Source organism: Amblyomma maculatum, chromosome 8, assembly GCF_055883805.1.
Source record: "Amblyomma maculatum isolate TAMU_Amacu chromosome 8, ASM5588380v1, whole genome shotgun sequence".
NCBI lineage: Eukaryota > Metazoa > Arthropoda > Arachnida > Ixodida > Ixodidae > Amblyomma > Amblyomma maculatum.
In genome coordinates, this window is record NC_139351.1 from 122,964,841 (window position 1) to 122,974,026 (window position 9,186).

Sequence of the window (9,186 nt, forward strand, 5' to 3'; positions counted from 1 at the left end):
TCTGCCCACTGTGGCAGCTGAAGTGTTTTATTAAGAGTGACAATTCGTTGTTCATGTATACCTCGGAAATAAAGAAAAAAAAACTCGTGGCCGAGTGGTAGCGTCTCTGTCTCACACTCCGGAGACCCTGGTTCGATTCCCGCCCAGCCCATCTTAGAAGTTGCTTTTTATTTATGAAGTGCATGCCGGGATTTTTCGCTCACGGCCAACGCCGCCGACGCCGCCGACACCGGCTTTTCTGCGACACGAGCTCCTTAACGCTGTCGCGTTAAAATACTGCGAAACCTAGTTGACCAATCGGTAGCAGCACTAACTCAGCTTATGCAGGAGTGCTGGGAGAAAGGGGAAATACCCCAGCAGTGGAAAACGGCTGACATTATTCTCATACCCAAGCCTGGTAAGCCACTTCGGATAGACAATTTACGGCCAATATCCCTAACATCATGCTTGGGAAAGCTACTAGAGCATGTTATCCTAACCAGGCTCGCCAAATATATTGATAGACACGACCTTTTCCCGCGGGAAATGATAGGCTTCCGCTCTCATCTCTCGACTCAGGACCTAATGGTCCAGTTGGAACATGACATTATCCAGTCCAAGAGTAAATATGCGAAGGCCATCCTTGGCCTCGATCTAAAGAAGACATTTGATAATATCTCGCACCAGGGAGTCATGGACGGTCTATCAGCATTGAATGTAGGGACAAAAACGTGTAACTATATCAAAAACTTTTTGAGTGGGCGTAGTGCCCGCTTTAAATTCCGCGATAGCACATCATCACTTTTCCCTCTGGGCAGTAGGGGTACTCCTCAGGGCTCGGTACTCTCGCCTCTTCTCTTCAACGTAGCAATGGCAAAATTACCAGAACAACTACGACGTTACCCTCATTTAAATTTTAGTATTTATGCTGACGACATTACACTATGGATCAGCCGGGGTAGCGATGCCGTAATTGAACACACGCTACAAGAGGCGGTGGACACGATCGTGCGGTTTGTAGCAGAACGTGGACTTACATGCTCGCCGGAAAAATCAGAATTCTTCATTTACAATCCACGGTGCCTGCGGAACGAGCGCGAAGTGGATATACAGATTTCGGTACAAGGACATCAAGTTCCCCAGGTATCGCAGATCCGTATACTAGGTCTCCTTCTCCAAGATAATGGCTACAACGGAGAAACTATTAAGAGGCTTGAGCGGCATGTATCTCAAACAGTTAGCCTCATCCGCCGAGTTTCGAGTAAAGGCAGATGACTAAAGGAAAAGAATCTTCAGCGCGTAATCCAGGCATTTATCATTAGTCGAATCAGCTATTCTACGCCATACTTACCCCTTAAGGCAGCAGAACGACAGAAATTAGAGAGCCTCATCCGCACAAGTATTAAAAGAGCCCTTGGACTCCCGCGCTGTACTTCCACCGCTAGCCTCCTGCAACTGGGCATCCATAACAAATGGGACGAGATCACGGAAGCGGTGCACTTCACAGGTAGAACGGCTCCGCCTAACCGCCGCAGGCAGATCCATTCTAGAAAAACTGAGCATCGACACTTGGGGAGGCGCTCAGACAAAATCTGAAATAGACATGGGTGTACGGGACAGGCTATGGATACCTCCGCTGCCAAAAAACATGCATCCCGAACACCATACGGAGCGTCGGGAAAAAAGAGCTCAAATGCTCAGTAAGAAATTTAGCCGCTTGCCGCCGGAGGAAGTAGCCTTTGTAGATGCTGCCGGAGGGGCAAGCCCCTTTATGGTTGCAGCGGTATCGAATGGGTCGGGTAGACCGATCACCGCGGTCACCCTGAAAACTAGATCTCCTGAGGCAGCTGAGGAAGTGGCTGTAGCTCTAGCCTGCGCCCAGACAAAGGCGCGTTTCGTGATCTGCGACAGCAAAACTGCCATACGAAATTACAGTCGTGGGTTGATTGCTCCCCAGGCAATTCGAAAATCACAGCAATCACCAATCTCGCGAACTATACAGCTGATTTGGACTCCAGCGCACACTGGCGTTCCCGGCAACGAATCCGCCCATGCCATGGCTCGAGGGCTCTACCACCGAGCCGGCGGCAGAGAGGGGGGGGGGGGGGGGGGGGGGGCTTGGAGCGGGGAGCATAGAGTGTGCCAAATCTTACACAGAAATTCTGCAGCATTATAGACTCAGTAGACGGGTGGCTGCTGCGCCAGCCCCTACCCTAAATTGCAGGCAGGCCGTCGCCTGGCGTCGCCTTCAGACTGGGACATTCCCACATCCGCTCCTGGTGAGCCATATGCTCCCAGGAGAAAGATCTGAATTCTGTGCAAACTGTGACTCGAGAGGGACCCTCGAACACATCCTCCGGGACTGCCCCTTTTCTCCCGGGAGGGGTCTAAATCTGACGCCGCAACTCTGGAAGACCATGCTGCGCTGCTCGGACCCTGGGCTCCAGCTAGCCGCCATCCAGCTGGCCTGGGACGCCGCCGGCCAACAACGTCTGCCGGCCTGCGTCTGAGGCGGGGCACCCGCCATCCATCCCAAGCGACGGAGGGCCAGAGCTTCTTCATCCGCTGGAATAAATAAAAAGTTCTGCTCTCTCTTCGCCTCCATCGAAACTGGTATCTCTAAACCCCAGAGCTTCAGGAACAGTTACTGCGCCATCAATTTCCGGATGGATACCATTACATTCGAGTATAATATGGTCAATTGTTTCACTGGAGTTACCACATACAGCACATGCGTCATCTTCATTGTTAAATTTCTTTTTGTAGCTGCGTGTTCTAAGGCACCCTGATCTAGCTTCAAAAAGTAGGGCACTGCCTCTTGAGTTATCAAAGAAAGCTTCCTTCCTGATCTGCATTTTCCACTTTCGGTATAATTCCACACTCTGTTTCGTCTCCATCGAATTTATCCAATTTTTAACTTCTGTGTTTTTCACCTGTTGCTTAATGCTCTTTATTTCTCCGTCCTTGTGACTAGCATGCTTACTAGTTAGTTTCCTAGTTCTTTTCCTCCATTGTGAGTCAACGCTTTTTAAGTACAGGTATTTAAATACTTTAGCTGCCCATCTGTTACTGTCCAATTTCCTCAGGCGTCCTCATATAATATTTTACTCTGAGCTTCCCGAACTTCGAAAGATGCCCAGCCCATATCTCCCTGTACCGCCTCATTTGTGGTTTTGCCGTGGGCACCTGGTGCTAATCGTCCAACGGCTCTCTGATTTATTTCTAATGCCGACTGTACCTCTGATTTTAGGCACAAAACCGCATTTCCGAAAGTAAGTCCGGGCACCATAATTCCTTTCCAAATACCCCTCAAAACCTCATACCTGTTGTATTTCCACAATGCCCTATGCTTCATTATCCCGGCATTCCTTCGCCCTTTGGCCTTAAGTGATCGCTCATGCTTTCCAATGTATGCCAATCCTTCGTTTACCCATACTCCCAGATATTTATATTCTGCTACTCTGGGTATTTCATGGCCTTGTATTTTAAGACCCTGATCAGTTGAGCCGTTGAAAATCATCAGACCCGACTTAACTGCGCTAAAACTGAAGCCTATAGAGCGTCCCCTTCGTCTCCGCAATACTTAACTAGAGTTTGCAATTCTTCCAGACTCTCAGCTAGCAGCACAATATCGTCTGCATACATCAAACCAGGGAGGCGCTGCTCTACTGCCTTTCCACCTAATCTATATGACAGGTTAAAACCTAGGTTACTGTTGTATCCTCCGTTCCAGGCTTATCATATAAAGCATGAACAGCAGCGGTGATAGAGGACAGCCTTGTCTTAATCCTTTGCATACTTTGACATCTTCCGTACTTCTTATCCTTTCCCATGTAATTTCTACTTTATTACCCCGGTATATTTCCCGTAGGAACTCTATTATCTCATAACCGATACCTTCTTCTTTTAGTATGTTCCACAGGAGTTCCCTATTTACGTTGTCGTACGCCCCGTTTATGTCCAGGAAGGCCAAATACAAAGGTCTATTTTCCACTCTAGATATTTCGCTGCATTGGGTAAGCACGAACAGGCTATCATCTAAGCGCCTACCATTTCTGAAGATGTTCTGAAGTTCTCCAAGTATCTTGTTACTTTCTACCCATGCTTGCACCTTTACTTTCACCGTCTACATGGGCAACCTGTACGCAACTGATGTTATGGTAATGGGCCTGTAGAATTTTATGTGCATCCGCTCTCCTTTCTCTTTATAAATCAAATTCATTTTACTCTGCCGCCAGCCGTCCGGAATTTGCTTTTAGTTATGACTGCTTCCAAAGCTTTTAACAATGTTTCCTTACTTTTTGACCAAGTGCATTAATCAGCTTGATCGGAATTCCATCTAATCCTGTAGATGTGTTCTTAGGAATATTTTTTTCTGCCTTTTCCGGTTTAGATTGGTCAGTTCGGAGCTGCTTTGTATTCTGCTACCTTGTGTTGCTTCCTGATTTGCGGAGATTACCCCATCGTCGCTTTTAAATGACTTGCAAGGGTGGAAGAGTGGGCTAGTTGGTAATTCATCTTGGAAATCAAACTAGCGCACTTCAAAACAAAGACACAGGGAGAGAACAGTTGTCGTTCTCTCCCTGTGTCTTTGTTTTGAAGTGCGCTAGTTTGATTTCCAAGCTTTTAAATGATTCGGCTATAACTAATGTAAAGTAGTTAGTTCACTGCGGTTTCTCCCTTTAAACAATTTCCCTCATTATCTTGAATCCGATCCTGCTTTCTTTGATTCTTTTTCCCTAGCCAGCTTATATGGCTTCAGAATTTTCTTGCTCCGCCTCTAGAGGCATCGTGTATGTCAGCCATCCAGCGATCGGTGGACTGCTTTATTTTACTTTGGATGAGGGCCTATACCTGAAGTTTGTTTTCTCGATATGATTTGCATTTTTGGTCGATTTCCTGCTGAGATACCCATGCTTTTTTTGCCACTAGGTGTTCCCTTGAAGCAGCCCGTCGTTGTTCAATAGCTTTCACAAAATGTTTCACAAAATGTGGCGTCCTCTGAGAGTGGTTGAAAATTCGTCTGCTACTGGTTGAAAACATGAAGCCGCCTGCTAAATGTTGATACGTTTTCTTGACAGCTACCGCCATCTGTCGCATACGCCTCTCACCATTATTAACTACACATGGCTTCTGAGATCAGTTCCAGCTGCACCAATCGCAGAGGCCAAGAAATGCGCATGCGCAGCTGGGGCTGACGATTCGTTTTCAACCAGGGGAGAGGCGCGCATGCGCATAGCGGCATTGTGAAAAAGGTGGATTGTCGATGGGCAGTAGCGCTGATGTATCTTAATTTAGCCACTTCGTATAACAAATTCGAGTTGAGAGGCGATGGGTTATTTAGGAAAATAAGGTAAACGCTATATGAACATTGGCAGAAAATGGTCACACCAACATGCGAAATGTACCAGTGAAGCGAGAAAACACAGGAATTGCTCGATGAGAGCGGAATAAAAGACAAAAACGGGGACAAATACATGGCCTTGAGAAAAACCTTCAGCGCCATTTCGCAACAAAACAAGACCGAAACGGTTGTTGGGCAAAGGAAAAAACAAAAACAAAAACGGACTCATGATTGTCAGAGCAACTCCATATTTGCCCCCAAAAACAGTTCGTCCGACAAATAACTTACAAGTTCTCATTGTAGGCGACGGAGTTTATCGGACGCGGACGCGTATATCGGACATGGCGGACAGCGAAACTGCGACGCACAAGCACCTTCTGACTGCATCATTATTTTTCGTTGTTGTTTGGGAATTTGTGGTGTTCGAACCCACGCCCTTATTATCTACATCAATACAGTGCCACCACAGGGATATCTCGCGGCTCAGGGGTCATCAGACCCTTCTATGAGTTTTGGGCCTGTGATCCCGATCGCGGTTGATCTCCCACGGTCATATCGCGTCTTTTGTTGGGATAGAGCCCTTGTTTTTTGACCTTCGCTGACACATAACAGTCCACGGGGCCGTCTTTCTGGCGTAAGCATCTTCAGAGGAACCGTTAAGAAAGCGTTGAGTATGGATTTCGTGCAAGGCGGAAACGTAGACGCGCGTGCTTGGAAAAATTCTAGAGAAAGCTTCCGCTCCCAGTATCCTCCCATAAAGAATGCCAGATCTGCTATAGGATGCATCGGCGACTGGAATAACAAGCCACCAAATCCACCGAGTATCGCTCTTTAATTTTATTTTATTTCTTTCCTATTTGCTTTTTCGGCCTCCGTATAGCCCAAGTGTTATAAGCCTGCTGAATGGCTTCCACTGTTTATGGTTGTTGTTTCTGTTTATAAGCCGCGTCTCCATTGTCTTCATCGTTGCTCCAGCTTCGTTATAACGGCGCAAGTTCTTCAAGGCAATCGGTAATAGTCTATAATATACGACCGCCATAAAATACGGGAGTTTTCGTGATCCAATGCAGACCGCATGACAAGCTTTCGAGTCGAACTTTATAGCCAGGCTTGAGCTGACAGAAAATTTGCGACTTACTTCTTAGCAGCACAAGTTATGTGTCGTCACAAGAGATGAACTTTACGAGGCAGATGAGCTCTTTCTGATCAAAGACAGGATGATAGGCAGACTCTATTGCTTTGGAAATTACACCGTCGTAGCACAATCAGCCGCGCGGCAATTGTTTCTACCAAAACGTGTCCATTTTACGCACTTGAATTTGTTCGATAATCGAAGCTGCTACTGCTGAACGAAATAATAATAGTAAGGAACGTATAACTACACTGAGATATAGCAAACTTATAACTCATAAAAGTAACCATGATCGCTGCAATATTGGGCTCTATCAGGTTTATTGACATTCGAAATATGGACAGCCAACGAGAGCCGTTGTTTGCAAAAATTCTAGGGTCCATTTGGACTATTAAAGTGCGATGAGGGGAAAGCGTCTGTGGCGAAATGATCCAAAGCTTTCCGCTACGGCACCTCTTTCTATCTTAATCAATTACGTAAATAATTAAATATTTATTCTTAAATAATTATTGTGATTATAATGTTTTGTGAGTACTATTTAATGTTTGGTTGTGTTAGTTAAGGTCGTCTTAACTAGTAAGTGCATGGTTAGTGCTAGTTAGAAGTGCCATTCCATATAGATGTGTTGCTATGGGCAACTGCTTAATTATTACTATATTAGACATTAATTATTACGCAGTTACCATAAAATTGCCCTAAATTGTGCTCCGATATCATTCGAATGCATTCGATTAAGTATCGGTTAAGTAATGATTGGCCTATGCCCATATAAGGCATGCACCCGAAACGCGGACACATTTGCCCACACGGCTGCTAACGACAGTAAGAGGAATTAAACGATTTTGCTTTAAAAGCCAAGGCGAAAAGCGGACCCAGAAAGTGCCCGTGGAAACAAGCTGCTCATCGAACACTTCATCAACTACACGGAATTCACACCCGCTCGCCTCTTTTTATTTTCTTGTAAGACATTTTTTTTTTTTGCTGCTTTCCTTTTGTTTCTCAGGTGTTGCTGTTTGTTGAAGAGAATGTCAAAAATGTTATTGCATGTAAGAGAAACGGTGCTAATTGGTTCTCGTCCTTTTCCTCTCAATCTATTCTATTTTGCATGGTAGGGCAGTTGATTAGCCGCACTTTGAAAATTAGCATCAAGCTCTCTGTCTCGGTACAGTGACAGCGGCTGCCAAGAAAAGAGGGCGAACAAATCGAATGCCTCTCGGAGGCAAAATGAAGCAACACAAAACCGGCGAATTACGAGTATAAACAAGTGTCCGCTTTGTGTGGCGCCGATCTCCCAGCCGACCGCACTTGCTGTCCAACGCAGCTCTCGCTTTCGATTTCGCGGCTATCAACGGCAGCAAAGGGCACCAATCTCCTTTTAATGATTTAGTTTTCCTCTGGGCAAAGACGTGGTTGGCCATAAAAGAAAGTATAAAACGCAGATGTAAATGTGAGGCACGGATCCGCGAGCTAACTACGCCTGCGTCATATGGTTCCGCGAAGCGTATTGTGCACAAAGCCTACGTGTGCACTATATCTTTATTAAAGGCCATTCAGCACCCCGTGAGCCGCGAAAATGTGCCAGAAAATAATACAGCGATTACATTCCTGTTTTAGTGCACTTTTATTAATCTCATATTTATCATTCGCTTAAGTGACTGCGGTATTGCTGCAGTCGTTGTGCCTACAACATATCAGATAAGATATAAAAGTATGGTTATAGCGGTTGTAGTGCATATACTGTATATTACAAGGAGGTTATACTAATATAATCTCTTAGTGTATTCTAGGCATTACAATATGGCTAGCAGAAGTGTTGATAATTCATAAAAAAAAAAACCTGGAACAAGAAGCCCCAAATCCCACTAAAATCACAAAATTTATAATGTGCACTAAAAATCAAAATTTTACTCATTTTTATAGAATTTGGACTGCGAACGATATAAAAGTATCTTAAATAAATTAGCACTGCTTTCTTTTTTTTTACCAGAAACTTCAGATTTGATCTGTCTCATTATCAGGGTCATACACCTTTCTTCTTTAAGTTTAAACCAAAGGCGCAAAAGCACATCTTTGTGTTTTTTTTTTGGGGGGGGGGGGGAGGGGGCAGAAATTGGTGCCTACAAGCACTTGCATTCGAAAAAGACGCAGATTTCATCTTGGTTTGCCGAGCATTATGCGGGCGTTGTTACGGTCGGTTCTAGGCGGCCGGTTCTAGGCGGCATTAGAGCACTGCCGTCAACGTAAACATATTCATACTATGCTGATATTTTCGATTGCATTTTCGAGCAGTTCGTAGTTTCAGCAGCATTCACTCTGCCTTCGAAGTCCGGCTGGAATTTTTAAGATATGAAACTCGTGATCTATGTTCAGTTTAGGTTTTCTGCTTACAATTGATGACGCTTAGGTGACTGAACATGCGCTCAATCTTTGCCTTCTACTTGAGCGGCATCAAATGGAACCAGGCAGCACAAGCCATTGGCCCAATTTTGGTACTATGCTGTTAATGTCCGGCATAATATATGGGCAGTGCATTGCCAACACAGCACCAACACTGGGTAGATGTTCTGGGCCGCCAGGTGAGTGTGGAAACTCAGCCTGCTCAGGGAAGAATTTTTGATCGGAAATATCTGTGTGCCAGTTCAATTCATCTCAGAAGGCCGCTATGCGACCACGGCTTTTCCAGCTGACGTGGAGGGCTTCTTTCATTGCAGTTGAATTGTAGCGGTTTTAC